General features: G+C 49.2%; 1 protein-coding gene across 1 annotated transcript in view; it reads left to right on the top strand.

Moving 5' to 3' along the window:
* The first annotated feature begins 1,157 nt into the window (after positions 1-1,157).
* DNAJC22 (DnaJ heat shock protein family (Hsp40) member C22) overlaps positions 1,158-18,441 on the top strand; it is an 88,424-nt gene continuing 71,140 nt past the window's right edge. Inside the window, exon 1 of the mRNA XM_078686472.1 lies at positions 1,158-1,283. The gene's annotated coding sequence lies outside the window, so the exon portion shown is untranslated. The remainder of the gene's footprint in view (positions 1,284-18,441) is intronic.

The following is an 18,441-nucleotide window of genomic DNA, read 5'->3' as shown; positions in this document are numbered from 1 at the left end:
GGGAGGCGCAAGAAGCACAGAGGGACTCGAGGCAGAGGGACCACAGAGAGGCGCAGGAAGCACAGAGGGACTCGAGGCAGAGGGAGCACAGAGAGGCGCAGGAAGCATAGAGGGACGACTCGAGACGGTAGATAGGGCCGAGGCATCACAGAGAGGCAAAAAGGTGATATAGGCAGTATGGAGAGGCACAGGGAAGTACAGACGGGCTCGAGGCAGAGCCTGGGAGCGCAGAGAGGCGTAGGAAGCACACAGGGACTCGAGGCCGAGGTAGCACAGAGAAGTACATGAAGTACAGACAGGTTCGAGGTAGAGGGAGCACAGAGAAGTACAGGAAGTACAGACAGGCTCGAGGTAGAGGGAGCACAGAAAGGCGCAGGAAGCACAGATGGACTCGAGGCAGAGGGAGCACAGAGAGGCGCAGGAAGCACAGAGGGACTCGAGGCAGAGGGAGCACAGAAAGACTCAGGAAGCACGGATGGACTCGAGGCAGAGGGAGCACAGAGAGGCTCAGGAAGCACGGATGGACTCGAGGCAGAGGGAGCACAGAGAGGCTCAGGAAGCACGGATGGACTCAAGGCAGAGGGAGCACAGAGAGGCGCAGGAAGCACGGATGGACTCGAGGCAGAGGGAGCACAGAGAGGCGCAGGAAGCACGGATGGACTCGAGGCAGAGGGAGCACAGAGAGGCGCAGGAAGCACAGATGGACTCGAGGCAGAGGGAGCACAGAGAGGCGCAGGAAGCACAGAGGGACCCGAGGCAGAGGGAGCACAGAGAGGCGCAGGAAGCACAGAGGGACCCGAGGCAGAGGGAGCACAGAGAGGCGCAGGAAGCACAGAGGGACCCGAGGCGGCACGGAGAAGCAGAGTTAACATGGTGAGGGACAGGACGTACAGATGGGCTTCAGGCAGTACGGCGAGGCTCACTGAGCTTAGAGAGGCACAGGAACTATAGAGAGGCTCAAGCAGTACAGAAACACGAGGTTGATAGGCGAGTACGGAGGACGGGTGGGGCTGAGAATGGCACAGGGAAGCAGGCGAGCACAGACACAGGGAGCTCTGTCTAGTGCAGAAGGGCGAGAGGGGAAGGGGGGGGAGCTGGGAGTTATGTGGTGCCTGATGCCGGTGCCCTTTGACCCAATCTCTGCTTGTGACGTTGAACTCTAGAGAGGGGCAAAGTCTGCTGACAGATGCCCGCTGGGAGGGGCCAGAGTGCGCACACCTCAGCAGACTCTCACCTGTACTGCAAGGTGGCATGGCGGAGAGGACGGAGCGCAGGAGGGCAGAGTAAGTGATCCACAGCATGGCGACTATACTGCATCTTGCCACGCAACCCTTTTAGTAACTCCCGCTACCCCCCAGGTCTGCAGCACAGGACTGTTGGCACTGCTCCTGTTTCCCTGTCTGAACCGGGGACGCTGTCAGTTCATCTTACTGCCCCGTCATCCGTACTTGACACTATCCGCCTACGGCTATCTATATCAGGCTCTGACCACCAGAACCCACTGTACTGAACACTATGTCCACAGAGACGTCTGTCTCAGACTGTGTCCCCCTGACCTTGACCCGTCAGTCCCCTTTCCTGTTTGTTTTCCTGTGTAGTACTGGGACCTCTCTCCATTGACCTGACTGTACTGCCCATGCCTCCCCTCCCAGATTTCATATATTGAACCTTGTCTCCCAAGGCCTCTTTGGGGGCGGGCCCCGTTCTTCCAGGATTATATATACAGGGCCCTGACGTCCCAGACCTATTGTACGGTGTCCCGTCTGTCTCTCCCTCTCCCTGTCCGTTGTCTGTTCTGGGCTCTGTCTCATCAGAGATGTCTGTGCCAGGCCCAGGTCCCCATGACGTATGTGCCTTTGACCTTCGCCTAACATATCGTGAGTTTTAAAGCGGTCCCTGTTTCTGTGACAGGGCATTTCCCCATAGTGCTCTCTGTCATTGGCTCTATCTGCCTCAAGCTGTATACACTGAGTAATGTCTCCAGACCTGTATGTCTGTCCATACGCCCCGTTTGTGGCAGGTTTTGTCCGCTGTCTGTGCCGAAGTCCCTGCACGAGACTGCTCCCATCAGAGATGTGACTTTCGAACCCTCTCGTCCCCAGAGCTGCCTTTAGTACCCCCGCTCTGTAATGTGTGTCTCATTCAGAGCGGTCCTGGACCAAGCCCCAGCGAGTCTTGCCCTGAGACTCGTCTCGACCTCAATCTGCGCCACTGCCTTCCCAGCAGAGCTCTGTGTACCAGGCCCTTAGTTCCATTATAGGTGCAAGACCCCACCCACACCACAGCAAAATAGGCATGCATGAATAAATACACAACACAACTTTTGTTTGGAGAAAATATTGCTGCAGGTTTATTCCATGCAAAAGTATGCAAATACGGTGGGTTATCTTACGGGCGATCCAAGGGCAGGCAGCTGTACCAACCTATGTTGCCCTGCCCGCCTGATGAGCCAAGCACTGTGGAAAACCCAATCAGCGCTACCCTTATAGGGGTGATCCCCTTACTGGATCACCTGACACATTGATCCCATGTTACTCACGCCCCTTTCAGGGCAGAGCGTAGCAAGGCAAGCCCCCGGTTGTTCAGGCCCACAACCACCCGAAGGACTAATGGGTCGCCAATGTCATTGTTCCATGACCCTCCCTTGAGGCTCCTGGGATTTGGCTCTGGCACCCCTATTGTGCTCTTGCAGAGGTATCCTTCTGTACCCAAGCTGCTTTCAGATCGCCCTGTAACTCCGCCTGGAACGACAAAGAAAACATTACAACGACCTCTGTAGTTCGCCTGCCTGTCACATGCCGGGTACGCGGTAGGGTGGGAAACGGCGTGACAGACAACGAAGAGGATCTAAAATGGAGGGGGGAGGCCTAAATACCCTCCCCATCCCCCGGCGTGCCGGACATGACGTGACCTGCACGACCTGTAAGGGGACTCCTCCTGTAGTCCCGCAGTAGAGAGTGGGGGCGGGGAAGTGCCGAATGCCCAAGCTGCTTCCAGATCGCCCTGTAACTCCGCCACAGCTCTGGAGGTGGCCCCCGTCGCCTACAGAGCCCCCCACCAACCAGTTGTATTCTTGCTTGCCACCTGCAATTTCCCGGGCCTCATTCATGTCCAGTAAGAACAGATTCATGCCCACCTGAGCCAGGGGCACCCAACTTAGTCAAAATAACCTTTGGTGTTTGCTCTGTATAGCCCATGCTTGCTGAAGCCAAAGCCCTTGCTCAGCGAACTTGCGCATGGAGCGGGTTATCCTTCTCTGGGAATGTACCAGTGCCTCACATGACCTGCAAGACGGTGATGGCTTCCTAGGAGGGAGCTCTCTTTTAAACACCGCTATATTACCCTGCAAGCTGATGTGGCTCCCACCTCTTGCAACCTGTAGTTGCAGCCCTTCTAGCATTTTGTGCTCCCTAACGCCTGTTTCCCCAATTTATGGAACAGCAGCACACTTGCTTAGAAGACCACTTCCACAAACCAACCTATATACTCTGGCTATGGGGACGGGGCATGTCATGCATCACTGAAGCAGCTCGTAACCTGCCCTGGGAGCAGAGTGCACCTACTTTTTTACTTTGTTGGGGTTGACCAGACATGTGCACAGACTTTGCGATTAATAAACCATGGCGAGCAAGAATGTTCGCATAGCGCACGCCATTGCAGTCACAGCAAACATATGGAGTAACAACTTACACCAACTACCAGGCTTGCTTAACTAGGCTCGATCACAGATACTCACATACCTGCTAACCAGCTGTGACTCTTGATGCTCTATAGGTCTTGCCCCCACTCTTATTTATGCAGATTCCTGCAATGTACCCATCTGCCCCTGTATGGGCAAGAAAATACCTGTAACATTGCAAATCCCACTGCACTCACATTCTCAGGCAGTCCAGTGGGGGGGTCCTCAGCATTGGTTCTGCTACATTGCCTGGCCTCCTAGCCCGCAAGCACCCTCGTCTGACAGCAGACTATCTGCTGTATTGTCCGTGCAATAACCACACCTTGGCGCAAGACGTCCCGCTCTACGCCTCTGCTAACAGACTACCTTCAGAGGCTGGAGTGAATGGTGGTATGTTGTGCATCTGACCCTTGCAGGGATAAAATTCTTGCATCTGTCACACTCAACATAGTGGCAATGTGCAGTTCTTTTGCATTCTACACTTTAGAGTGGGACTAAATAACCCACGAGTCCACGGAGTCGTGTGTATCTTACCAATGATACTATTAGGATCTTAGGTTCCCAGTGTCAAGTGGTGACTATCCCGCCATGGAATATGTGACTTAAGCAAGGAGGTCTTTGTGTCCTTGCCTCCTGTCGTACTGTAATTTTGCCTTTATCGTTTCATCTTTGGTATTCACCCCCAGACTTCCCAGGCTGTGTAATGCTGGCCACGAGCGCATCTGCTAGCGTAATAAGGGACTCTCCAGTTGCAACTTGCAATAAAACAACGCCAGCTTGAATGTGCTACGTTGTAAGCAATAAAGTGCCTAATATATCTCTTCCCCTTGAAAAGATACCACAAACCGCACTGGTCATTAGAACCTTAAGCAGCACACCATTTTCACCTGGGCATAATCTAAACCACCATAAGGCCAGAAACCCCCATCTTTTTCACCAAGCTGTTGCTTGGTCAGTTTAATCTGTGGTGACTGCACCCAGACCTCCATAAACCATAATCATCCTGCACCATTAACAGATGTGCCACATGCACCCATGCCCTATCTACCTATTGCTGCAATGAGTGGCCACCCCCCTGGAGGCAGTGGTCTGTCTAATTATCCTCTGAATTCTCAGCTATGGAGGCTCCAGATAACCTCAGGTGTGAGAACAGGCTTTCTAACATAGCCAACTGATGGTTCATATGTTACGTAAGTGCTGCCCCCCTTGTAGTATGACCAAACCAAGGCTGACTCCTCCTGGAGTCCCACAGTAGAGAGGGGGGGGTGGGTAAGTGCCCAAATGGAACTAAGGGGAGCCGCCCTCTGAGGTGGCCCCCTGCGGGGGCCGTTGGCAGCCGCAGAACTACCGCGGGTGTCGGTACCGGTCTTTGTTCTCCTAGACTTGGGCTCTGTTTCACTCTTTCTAGACCTGTCTTTATTGCATCTTGTCTACCGAAATTCCGGATACAAATCTGTACCTGGCGCTACCGCCCCTCCCCTCCTCTCCCCAAAGCCTTCTGTACTTGTACCAGTACCCACCGAGCTATCTGTGTTGCTTTCGATTCCTGGCCCACATGAGCCGTCAACATTTGATCGTGTACACCTGGAGATGTCTCTTCTCCTCACTGTCACCCACAGCTGCGAGTTCGTACTTTTGTGTCTCCCCACAACAACCTCCTGTACGGCCCCTCTCACCCTAGAGCGTCCTGTACTGAATGCCCGGATCCGCAATTCTTGATATTGGAGGGCCAAAAAGAAACATGGGTAGGCCGTGAGCATGTTAGGAGGAGCAGGCAAAAAAAAGATAACAGGGTTGTGTGGAGATCGGGTGCTAGAAGTACTAAGCCTCAGGTCGAAAAAACTGGTCACAGTTTGTGACTATTCTTTGTGCAGCTCAAACTTATTATGTAAATCAAACTATGTATTGATTATTTGGTTCCCAAAATAATCAGAATGGGTCACAGTTGTCATGTCCTGCCTCCCAGGAACTCACACAGGACACGATGTGTATCTTACAGGTATTCTTTTATTGTTGGTTTACATCATGCTTGAATCATGACCTCCTGCCTCGAGGTCTAGCATCAGAGTGCCGTTCCTCTCCACCCCCTGACCGGATGTGGTGTCCGGTGTCCCCTCGCCCTTGCGCTGTCCCAGGGTCCTAGTGCCCTTGTTCTGGACACGATATCTCCCCCCTTGTTGCAAAACAAACATTTTTTTTTGAAGAAGGAAAGAAAGAAAGAAAGAAAGAAAGAAAGTGAGAGAGGGAGAGAGAGAGAGAGAGAGAGAGAGTACTTGTCATTCTACATTTCTTCATGAATCTAGTGTCTCCATCGCTTCCTTATCCTCTATCTTCCACCGTCCATGTGGCTGCCGTTGTCGCTGCCATTTCTTCTTCCTCCGCCTTCTTTGTCCTTGAAATGCTATCTGTTTCTTGTTATTCGTTGTTGTTCGTGGGCAGCCGTTATCATCGATCCTTTCACTTTCGTCACCGCCAGTGACTCTTTGGAGAACTTGTTGTCTTGTCATCTATATTCAACACCTTTGGTCCTGGCCCTACACTCAACACCTTTAGTCCTGGCCCTGAGGTGCCTCTTGCCTTTATTTCCTTGGTGTCGCTTGTCCGCTCTGCTCATTGCATGTCTTTGTCCTTTCTTTTTTTGCTGCTCTTTCTCCTGCGGTATGTCTTTTCGTGTTGCTCCTTTTTTACCCCTTTTTTTTCTAGGCTCTCCTTGTCCTTTTAGCCCTTTCTAGGCTCTCCTTGTCCTTTTCTCTTGTGTCCCTTTTGTGTCCTTTTTTTCTTCTTCTTCTTCTGTTATTCTCCTTTTCTTTTAGCCTTTTCTAGGCTCTCCTTGTCCTTTTCTCTTGTGTCCCTTTTGTGTCCTTTTTTTCTTCTTCTTCTTCTGTTATTCTCCTTTTCTTTTAGCCTTTTCTAGGCTCTCCTTGTCCTTTTAGCCTTTTCTAGGCTCTCCTTGTCCTTTTCTCTTGTGTCCCTTTTGTGTCCTTTTTTCTTCTTCTTCTTCTGTTATTCTCCTTTTCTTTTAGCCTTTTCTAGGCTCTCTTGTCCTTTTAGCCTTTTCTAGGCTCTCCTTGTCTTTTTAGCCTTTTCTAGGCTCTCCTTGTCCTTTTCTCTTGTGTCCCTTTTGTGTCCTTTTTTTTCTTCTTCTTCTGTTATTCTCCTTGTCCTTTTAGCCTTTTCTAGGCTCTCCTTTTCTTTTTCCTTTTTTCTTTGGTCCCTTCTTTCCTCGTTATTTTACTCCTCTTTCTTCTTTCTTCTTTTCTTTACTGCCTTGTAACTTCTCCTTTGCTCTTTCTTTGTCCTTGTGCAATCTTTGTCCTTTTCTTTCTCTTTGTTGTTCTGCTTTCTTTCCTTTTCTTTTGGTTTTTTTTCTTGTTGTGTCTCTTTTCTGTCTTTTATTTAGCCTTCTCTGGCTTCTTCCACTCTCTTATTCTTCTTTCTTATATATGTATATATTCTTTCCTTCTTTCTCTTTCTCTATTTGTCCTTTTGTTGTTCTCTCGTAATCTCTTTTCTTATTGCACCATCATCTTCCTTTGCCTTATTGCTCTTTGCCTTTTACTTATCCTTCTTTCTCCTTGTATGCACTTGTATTATTTCTTTGTCTCTTTCTTTTATTTCTTTGTCTTCTTCTTTTCACTTTATTTCTCTTTTTTAGGTGCGCCTTTTCTGGCACTTGACTTTTATTATAGACTTGCATGCATTCGCTGGCCTGCATTATCCCCAACTTCTTGCTCTGATGTCCTCATCCTTATTTTCTTCCTTTTTTGTCCTTTTATGTCACTTCTGTGACTTATTTCCCTTTAACTTCACTTTAAATTACCCTTTTTGACGCTTCTTTTGCACTTTTCTTTTATCACCACTTGTTGTTCTTGTATTCTTTTTTTTTCCACTACTTTTGTCCCTTTAAGTTACTACTGTTGCTTGTTTTCCTTTAATTTACTTTACATCACCCTTTTTTGACACTTCTTTTGCACTTTTCGTCCTTTCTCGCGCTTTGCCTGGCCTCAAAATGGCCGCCGCGCTGTTTCTCGCTTCCTATTGGCTCCCGCACCTGACTTACAAATGGCCGCCGTTGTTCTCGCGTTGTTTCCCATCCAATCGGGACTCTGCCTGGCTTTAAAATGGCCGCTCGTCTGTTCTCTGTTCCTATTGGCTCTCACGCCTGTTTCTAAGATGGCCGCCGAGACTCTCGCGAGAGCTCGCGCCCATTCTTTCAAGTCTTCGCGCTTTGCCTCGGCGCTTACCGCTTCACTTGGTCCTCTTTCTGCAGCGCTTGGGGTGGGCTCCCACGTCGCTGCACGTCTTCTTTCAGCACTTCCTTCTTCTTCTTCGCTGCACTGTGATCCAGGGTGGGCTCCTTGTTTAAATCACGATCTTTTCCACGTCGCTGCTGGCCTCCTGATGATGCCTCGCCTCTACCTCTTCTTGCGCTGGATACCGCATCCCACTCTTCGTCGCCAGTTGTCATGTCCTGCCTCCCAGAAACTCACACAGGACACGATGTGTATCTTACAGGTATTCTTTTATTGTTGGTTTACATCATGCTTGAATCATGACCTCCTGCCTCGAGGTCTAGCATCAGAGTGCCGTTCCTCTCCACCCCCTGACCGGATGTGGTGTCCGGTGTCCCCTCGCCCTTGCGCTGTCCCAGGGTCCTAGTGCCCTTGTCCTGGACACGATAACAGTCTGACCTGTTTAATTAATATTCACTGCGAGACTCAATCCAATTAGGGATAGTGGCCTGCAAGGGTCATCAGACCACCATGAATGCTTTTAAATTAAGAACACATTTTGTTAAAGCAGCCTTAAAGGAAATGGTGCTACTTTTGAAAAAATAGTTTTTGTTTTTTTTAAAGTTTTATTTACAGTTGCCAGTGGGGTCCCTGGACCACTGCCTATTCCCCCTAATAATTTTACACAAAGTTAAAAATTAGAAAGTGTCCATAAGGGACCCCATCCCTTTTGCAAATAAGTTAGCACCCCAACTTTGGAAGTGGAAACATTTCAATGGTGCTGTATACCGAGTAGTCCTTGGAGTAATCAATATTCACTATCCTGGTTCCCTTCAAGGAATACGGTCCCCTTTTAAAGAATATGGCAACAGTACTAAATAGTTGGATTTTAGATTTTTATTGTGCCAAACAATTAAAGAATTGAAATGTAAACAGGCTTGGGGGTTTCCTTCCTGGGTGTTCTCTTCCCGTGGTTGAGTGTCCACGTGGGGTGTTTCAGGCTTCCTTTTCCTCCGTTGGTCAAGTGGTGCATGAAAGAAAAGATAGTCACGAGTCAGTAAGGAACCCCTTTTGCGGTTATGGTAAGGAAGGGACTGTGAGGGATTCACCGAGCTCCACCACCGAATGAATAATCAGGAGAAAACAAACGGTGACCACCCTCAAAGTTTTACATGCTCCCTCCCTGTGGCAAGACAAACCCCCGTATGCAGCAACATACCTGCTCCAGCCACGCTCCTCCTGGAGAGTGGCGGGGCGTCGCGCTGTGTACTTGGCGTCCGGTACTCTCGGAGTTGGTCGATACCTCCGTGGGCTCTTCAATTCCTCCGACAGGTTGGCAGCCTCTCTCCAGCTCTCCTGGCATCTTCCCCACGCTCTCCGGTCTCCGTGCTGGACTTTCTACCACCGTCTTTCCATACGCGGCGTCTTCCGTCTTGAGGTCTGTCTCACTCAGTGGTAGGACGTCTCTCGGTGACATCATCCCTGGGCACTCCTCCTCCTGTCCTTTGCAGTTCTAATTAAAGGGGCCGCTCATTCCCTGTGTGCGAAGCGGGAACATATCAGTATCTTCATCACGGCACTGGTCCTGATCCCCAAGGACCTCCTGACACATCTCCCCCTAGGATTTCCACGATCGGGGGAAAGAGGATAACAGGATAGATAGTCGGCGTTCCCTTGATCTATGCCTTTACGGTGGCGAACCTTGAACTGAAATGGTTGGAGGGCCAGGAACTAGCGAAGAATACTGTCATTACAGCCTTTGTTCCTTTGGAGCCAAGTTAATGGGGCATGGTCAGTGTATAGCAAGAAGGGTCTACCCTCGAGATAATAACGAAGTTTCTCAATTCCCCATTTGACTGCCAGGCACTCCTTCTCAATTGTAGGATAGACTCTCTCCCTAAGAAACAACTTCCTACTGATTAAAAGGATAGGTTTTTCAACACCCTCACTATCTTCTTGGGATAGAACTGCTCCGATGCCTATCCCCCGCCGCATCGGTTTGGAGAATGAATGGTTTATTGAAGTCAGGTGTGGTTAACACAGAAGAGGTGGTTAGAGCTGTTTTGAGGTCCTGAAATGCTTGTTTTTCAAGGACCGAGGAGGATCGGAGGTGGCTCGGAGAGTTCCCCTTTTTTAGTATGTCGGTGATAGGGGCCACAACTTCTGAGAACTGGGGAATAAATCTCTGGTAGTATTCTACCAATCCCAGGAAGGCTCTAAGTTCGCGTTTTGTAGTGGGAAAAGGTGTATCCTGTATCGCCCGTACTTTTTCTGCCTGGGGTTCTATTAGACCTTCTCCTAGGATGTAACCCAGATACCTCACTTTCTGAAAAGCGAATTTGGATTTCTTGGCATTTATGTGCAGATCAGCCTTTTGGAGGGCAGAAAGGATCACCTCAAGATGAATTAGGTGGTCCTTCCATGACTTACTATAGACGATTATATTGTCCAAGTATGCTGAGCAATACTTCAGGTGGGGTGCTAAGAGTGTATCCATTAGCCGTTGAAAACTGGTTGGGGCCCCGTGTAACCCAAAGGGTAACACTGTGAAGTGATAGAGCACATCAGGAGTTGAAAAAGTGTTTTTTTCCTGGTCGTCTGGGTTCAGGGGTATTTGCCAATAGCATTTGGTGAGGTCGATTGTGGAGATGTAACGGGCATCCCCAAGGAGTTCTATCAGCTCATCAACCCTAGGAAGGGGATATCCATTCTGCTTTGATATCCGGTTGATAGCTCTAAAGTCAATACAGAACCGGAGGCTAATATCCCGTTTCGGTACCAGTACCACGGGAGAACACCAGTTGCTGCGGGAGGGCACTATGACACCCATCTTCAACATCTGGGATTCCTCCTTCCTAAGAGCAACTCGTTGGGCTTCTGGGACTCTATATGGTTTTTGCTTGACTATTTTTCCTTCTTGGGTGGGGATGGAATGTGTTGTCAGGTACGTTCTTCATGGTTGGTCTGAAAATATGTCCTTAAAGGAAAGTAGAAGTGTGTGTACTTCATTACTTTGGTTTTCAGTCAGCTCGGTAATAATGGTCGAGGCATCAACCGTATGTGGAACGTCTTCTATAGTGGATACATTAGGCGTAACACTAGGGAGGGGACCTAACCACTTTTTTAGTAGATTGATCTGGTACATTTGTGTTTTAGAAATTGAAAGGGCTAAGATATATATGTGGTCTTTCCTATTTTCTTTTAAACTTGGAAAGGACCCTGCCACTCCTTCTTCAATTTATGTGTGGAGGAGGGTGATAAAACCAAAGCCCAATCCCCAATATCTAGCTCACTCCATTTTTTTCCTTTATCATAAACGTATTTTTGTTTTTCTTGGGCTTTTTCCAGAGAATCATAGGCCAGGGTTCTGAGTTTGTATAATCTGGTTTTTATCTGGTTAGTATAATTCAGTAGGGCACGAGCATCCTGGGTTTCATCGGTTTCCCAGCTTTCCTTAGTTATCTCAAGAAGTGTGCAGGGTTTTCTCCCAAAGAGAAGCTCGAAGGGAGAAACCCCAAGGCTGCTTTGTACCTGGCTTCGGAGAACGAACAGGGCCAAAGGGAGAAGTTGGTCCCAGTTTTTACCATCCCCAGTTAACATCTTCTTGAGGGTAAGTTTAAGATGACCATTATAGTGCTCTATAGGGCCACCAGTCAGGGGGTGATAGACAGATGTTTTGATGTGTTTTATACTTAGCTGTCTACACACCTGTCTCATCATACAGGATACAAAGGGGGTCCCTTGGTCGGTAACGATTTCTTGGGGAAACCCCATCCGTGAAAAGACCTCTATCAGTCGATGTGCTATTGTGGTGGAGGTAACAGAGCATAAAGGAAGTGCTTCCGGATACCGTGTTGAATAGTCCACTATAACTAAGACATACTGATAACCTCTGGTGGATTTAGGAAGAGGCCCTATAAGGTCCATTCCGATGCGGTCAAAAGGTTTACTAATGATGGGGAGGGGGTTTAGTGGGACCTTCGAGGGACGTAGGTTTTTTTTTTTTGGCATATTGAGCACTCTTGGCAATACTTCTTCACTTGAGCATGGATTCCCGCCAATAAGAATTCTCAAGTATTGACTGGGCTGTTTTTTCTGCCACACAATGCCCCGCAAGGAGATGAGCATGGGCAAAAAAAAGGACCTGATCTCTGAAGTCGGTGGGTACTACCAACTGTGGCTCTTGCCCCTCTTTCGCTATTCTATATAGCAGTCCATTACGTTCTCTAAAACATGGGTAGGTCTGTCGAGGTGAGTCCTGTGCCTCTTTAACATTTTGCCAGGCATTGACGAGGCTGCTATCGTTTAATTGGGCTGTCCTAAAATGTGTGTCTATGTGTCATGTTCCCGAACGTACTATGGATGAACAGGGTGGGTTGCGGTCTAGCGCTTACAGCAGCGCAGTACCGCGGGTTACCACCAAACTACTTCGGGGTGTCGCACCATTAAGTAACGGATGGACGCTCATCCCGGTGCTTCTGATTCCACTTGGACGATATTCCTAGCACCCGAACGGGTGCTCTAGCCCGCACGGTAGCGCAGGAGTGCATTACCGTTACCTTTGCCTGATCCGCTTCTCGAGTCACGGTGAGCGCAGGAGCGCGTTACCGTCATCTTGCTTTTGGGTTGTCTCGGCACAGCACGGTGAGCGCAGGAGCGCGTTACCGTCACCTTGCTTTTCTGTTCCTGCATGCGCAGCACGGTGAGCGCAGGAGCGCAACACTGTACCTGGCCATGGTATTCTGGTAAGCGCTGGGCGTGTTACCGTCACCTTGCCTTTGGGGTTTTCTCGGCACAGCACAGGGAGCACAGGAGCACGTTACCGTCACCTTGCTTTTCTGTTTTCTTCTTTATCAGCACGGTGAGCGCAGGAGCGCAACACCGTACCTGGCCTTAGTGTTCCGGTAAGCGCTGGGAGCGTTACCTTTCTTGTCTTGAATCCACGGTGAGCGCAGGAGCGCGACACCATACTTTGCCCTTTGTTTTGCATCTCATAGACACGGTGAGCGCAGGAGCGCAACACCATACTTTGTCTTGTTGAAATTGGTAGCACAGGAACGCATTGTCTTTCTTTGCCCTGAATATTATTTTCCTGGTATCATCTTACCCATTTCTTCTACCGTTCAGCCGGACAACAAGCGCAGGAGCGCATTGTTCCCTTCCTCTTCACAACTAAGGATTGCCTTGACCCTTCCTTTCCTTCAGGTGACTATGGTTCCACTTTACCCTCCTGTTCAAATGTATGCCTGAGAACAATGTGCGTGCTCTTGTACGGATTGTAATTGTTGGCCTTCCCTCAGGTTCCGAGGCAGGAAGGCATATTCACCCAGGAGGGTCCCTTATTGTTTAACCACACCTTTAGACACCTCATTTCCAGGATTCCTGCCCCCCGGCTGTCACCACGCCCCGGTCTGGTACTATTAAGGTAGGACAGGGGAGTAGGTAAGAGACGGGGGAGGTTATTCATGTCATCCCTGCAAGACAACGCTATAGGCAGACGGTAAGGCTTGTGGGGTCTGTGACATTATGGTCCAGGGCTCGGAGGCTAGCAGGCCATCATGGGGGTTCTTCAGAGCGGGGTTATTCTGCAGGTTCCCTAACAAGAGATCAGAGAAGCAGGGCTTGTCTATGCCTATTATAAGAGGTTCAGGTAGAAAAGGCAGGACTCCTACCTCGGTCAAAACTTCTATGCCGAGTTCAGTTCGGAGACTGATTCTAGCTACTGGGTATGGTTTTTATATCCCCGTGAACACATCTGATCCTTACCATTTTCCCAGAGACCAAATACTTATGGGGAATCAACTCATTGTCCAAACTCTAAATCAGGCCCCAAATCTTTTAAGTCTCAACCAAGTCTTGGGGAGAGAATGGGCCTAACAGCTAGGGGGTTGACCTCAAATCTGGGGAACCGGGTTCGAGTCTCAGCAACAATGTTCAACATCCTGTGATTCTGAGCAAATCACTTAATCTCCCTGTGCTTAACAAAAATGAATGTGTCCTTATGTAACGCAACTACTGCTCTGATACCTTTGCGTTAAATTTGCGCTATATAAAACCCTGGAAAAAAAATCAACCAAAGGAATACACTTCTAAGTAGGCCCTGGTGTGTCTTCAATCACACTGGTATAATCAGAGTAGGCTCACATTACTCTTTGATGTGAAATCACAAATAATAACCTTATTATGCCTGCTCACATAATTAAGAGTAACTTGGGGAAAAACAATCCTACCACAAGAACACATTTAGTAACCATAAATAGCTATTCTTATTAATAAAGAAAAACCCCCACCATGGTGTTACGTTTTAAATTCTGAGAGCACGCTCACTATTTGTGTTCTGCTGCATTTTGAGCAAAAAAATAGCGCTAGATGCCAGAAGTAAATTGGGCAAAAATCTTACCGCAACGGCACATTTAGAGCTATGTCTGCGTAAAAGGCCTTCTCACTCCCAGTTTGGGCATGAGGAAAGCATTTTGCACTAAGAAACAGAGTTTAATGGCCGGGTAAATTGGGTGAAAATCCTACCCCTAGAGCACATTTAGCAAGTGTGAGTTGCCGCTCGTGCTTGCCATTCATTTTTTTTTGCATTTAGCACTATTTCTTAGTGCAAAATGCATTCTGGCACCCATTTTGGACATGAAGGGGCATTTTTGATTTAGAAAATAGCGTTAATCCCAAAATTAGTCTGCTCGCTGAATTATGCATAATCTCACGGAATTTGTAAGTAAATCTGCGTGATTACAGAACACTGAATTACACAAGTTATGTCCACCTCTACATCTAAGGCAGCAGGACCTTAAAGGAAGTGCTTAGAGACTCACATGGTGTCAGGCAGAGGCCACCAGCAGGGTCCAGGTCAGGTCCAGGTGCCAAAGCTCAGCTGGGTACTTCCAGGAAAAGGCCTCTTGTATCTTGTTGTCTCCCTGTAGCCACACAGTAGGTCAGCATAATGACCCCTTCTGTCCAATTCTTTGCCCTTTGCCCTGCAGTGGTTTTTAATAGAGCAGTCCCTGACCTCCATGGTCTAGATTGAGGCTCCCACACTGCCTTACATCTCTGCCAGGCGTTTCCAGTTATAGTGACTGCACTGCAGTCCCCTGAGCCCCACCCCTCGGTTTGGTCCTGCTGTGGGAACCACGCCTGCCTGTAAATTTAATTTTATGGTGTAGTTTTGTCTGTTGTTGCCTTGGTTTGTTTTGCCCCCTTTCCACTTCTCATTTGTTTCTATGGTACTTGTTTTCAATGTAAGCCTCTTTAGAGTCGTTTGCTATGTATTGCTGTCACTGCTTGCCGCTCACCGAGTCCCCCACCATTTCTGCTGCTTCCCTCACTCCTGCCTTCCTGCAGGTCTCTCCTACTTCCCAGGACTACTTATGGAGGCGGCTGTGTGACTCCTATGAGCAGTCCTTGACCTTCATGTTCTAGTTCGCTGCTCTCACTCTGCCTCGTATCTCAACTGCGCCACAGTCCCCTGAGCCTCCGGTTCAGTGACGCTGTGGCAACTTTGCCTGCCTATAATTAAACATTTCTGGAGTAGGTTTGTCGGTTGTTTTCACTTCTCATTTGTTTCTTTGGCACTGGTATTCAGTTTTAGACTCTTTAGAGTCTTTTACTGAGTATTGCCGTCACCACTTGCCGATCGCCAAATCTCTCACAATTTCTGCTGCTTCCCGCTCCCTCCCTCCCACCCTCCCTGCTGGCACCTCCCACCTCTCAGGACTACTTATGGAGGCAGCTGCGTGGCTGCGGCCCGTGTGCCGAAGGCATGCTAAAGGCAAGCCTATCTGCACCGGTCCGTGCCTGGACCATGCTCAGCTCAAGGGGCCTGCCATCCGTCGCTACACCACCAAGGAGCTCTGGATCCTGGACACCAGACCACCAGATGAGGCACGTACTCCCCGCAATCAGTCAAAGGACCCTTCACCTGCTACCACTGCTGCTCCTCCTACAACACAGAACTGCCAGCTCGCCCGGAATGCCATGCCGCTTCCATTCAGAAGACCAGGAACGACCTGGAATCGCTCCAATGCATCCTGCTCAACGCCCGCTCCCTCTGCAAACATGCTATGGAAATCTGGAACACCATCACCACCCTCTCCCCGATGTTGCCTTCATCACCAAAATGTGGCTCAGCCCCTCCCCGAACCTCCAACATTGCCACTGCAACACCTGCTGGCTACAAGATAATACACCAAGACTGCACTAACAAACACAGCGGGGGCATCGCCATCATTTTTAAGGAAACCATCCGATGCACTGTCATTAATGATGACCCCACACCTCTCATGGAACACCTAAACTTCCAACTACAGACAGACAACAACATCATGATAAGAGGCAACCTTGCATACAGACCTCCGGGATTCCAAACTGCTTTCTGCAACGCCATCCCTAACCTCATTGCCCGCCTAGCCATCGACTCCGACCACTACATCCTGCTCGGCGACCTCAATTTCCACTTCAATGATACCAACTCTACCACCCTCCTGGAGAACCTAAAAAATATTGGCCTCACCCAACTGGTCACCGAATCCACGCACAAAGCTGACACACACTCAACTCCATCTTCAGCTCCAGCGCCAGAGTCAAATCCAGCCACGTCACAGAACTCACATAGACTGACCACGGCGTCATTCAATATGCTATCTCCAACTTTCACTACACCATCACCAAGCACCATAGCACCTCCCACAATAGCTAGGTCAAGATAACCGAGACACAGTGGGCACAGGCCCTCAGCACCACCCAACCCGAAACTTCATCAGACGTTGACCAGGCCGTCCAGAAATTTTCCACACGGATCACCAAATGCATCAACAGAATTGCCCTGCGGAAACCAGTTAAAACCAACAAAGTCTCCAAACAAGGTTGCTGGTACACTCCTGAGCTCAGAGCCATCAAGCGCAACTGCCACTGACTCGAGAAATAATGTCACGCCACAAAGAACCTGTCTGCCCAGAAAGTAGTCCTCAGCCACAACCACCTCCACATCAAGGAAGCCAAGAAAGACGCCAAAACAGCCTGCATCGACCCTGCGGCTAACCACATGAAGAAACTCTTCAAAATAGTCAAGTAATTCTCCAATCCAAAAGCCATAGAGAACATCATCCACCCCTCCTAAGAACTCTGCGACACCCTCTTAGACTACTTCCACAGCAAGATTGCCACCATCTACAACAATTTCAACCTCCAACTCAATATTCTCAAATTCAACAACCTCAACCAAAAAGTGCCCACCTGCGGAATGATCACCACCTAGTCCCCGCTCACCACTCAGACCACCTTGGCCATCATGTCTTCTACTCACTCCAGGGCACCCAGAAACACCTGCCCTTACAGTCTCCTCAGCCTTGGATCCAATCCCATCAGCATGGAACTCATCAACATCATCAACACCTCCATCTCCACAGCAGCATTCCCTGACAGATGGAAACACGGCGAAGTCAGACTCCCCCTTTTACTCCAACAATCTAAAACATTATCGACCTTTCTCCCTGCTCTCCTTCCCAGCCAAAGAACTTGAGAAAGCCATCAACCAACAGCTCACCGAATACCTGGAACAAAACCACCTGCTTGATACCTCACAATCAGGGTTCTGTGCTAACCACAGCACTGAGACAGCAATGATCGCTGTCACAGACAAAATCAGAATTCTGCTCGACAGTGGAGCAACGTTGGCTCTGATCCTCCTTGACCGCTCTGCTGGGTTTGACACCATCTCCCACCACACCCTCATCGACAGGCTCTACAACATCAGCATAGAGCAAAACGCCCTCTTGTGGATCGCCTCCTTCCTTACTGGATGCACACAGAGCATCCTACTGCCTCCCTTTGCTTCCGAACCCAAGGATATAACTTGCAGCGTACCCCAAGGATCATCCCTCAGCCGCACCTTCTTCAACCCCCTACATGACCCCCCTCGCAGATGTAGGCAGATCCCATGCCTCAACATAATCCCCTTTGCTAACAACACCCAAAAAATCCTCTTGCTCACCACCTAGTCCCCGCTCACCACTCAGACCACCTTGGCCATCATGTCTTCTACTCACTCCAGGGCACCCAGAAACACCTGCCCTTACAGTCTCCTCAGCCTTGGATCCAATCCCATCAGCATGGAACTCATCAACATCATCAACACCTCCATCTCCACAGCAGCATTCCCTGACAGATGGAAACACGGCGAAGTCAGACTCCCCCTTTTACTCCAACAATCTAAAACATTATCAACCTTTCTCCCTGCTCTCCTTCCCAGCCAAAGAACTTGAGAAAGCCATCAACCAACAGCTCACCGAATACCTGGAACAAAACCACCTGCTTGATACCTCACAATCAGGGTTCTGTGCTAACCACAGCACTGAGACAGCAATGATCGCTGTCACAGACAAAATCAGAATTCTGCTCGACAGTGGAGCAACGTTGGCTCTGATCCTCCTTGACCGCTCTGCTGGGTTTGACACCATCTCCCACCACACCCTCATCGACAGGCTCTACAACATCAGCATAGAGCAAAACACCCTCATGTGGATCGCC

Source organism: Lissotriton helveticus, chromosome 1_1 (genome assembly GCF_964261635.1).
Source record: "Lissotriton helveticus chromosome 1_1, aLisHel1.1, whole genome shotgun sequence".
Classification (NCBI taxonomy): Eukaryota; Metazoa; Chordata; class Amphibia; order Caudata; family Salamandridae; genus Lissotriton; species Lissotriton helveticus.
Note: the sequence above shows the minus strand (reverse complement) of the source record. Positions and strands in the feature narration are given on the sequence as shown.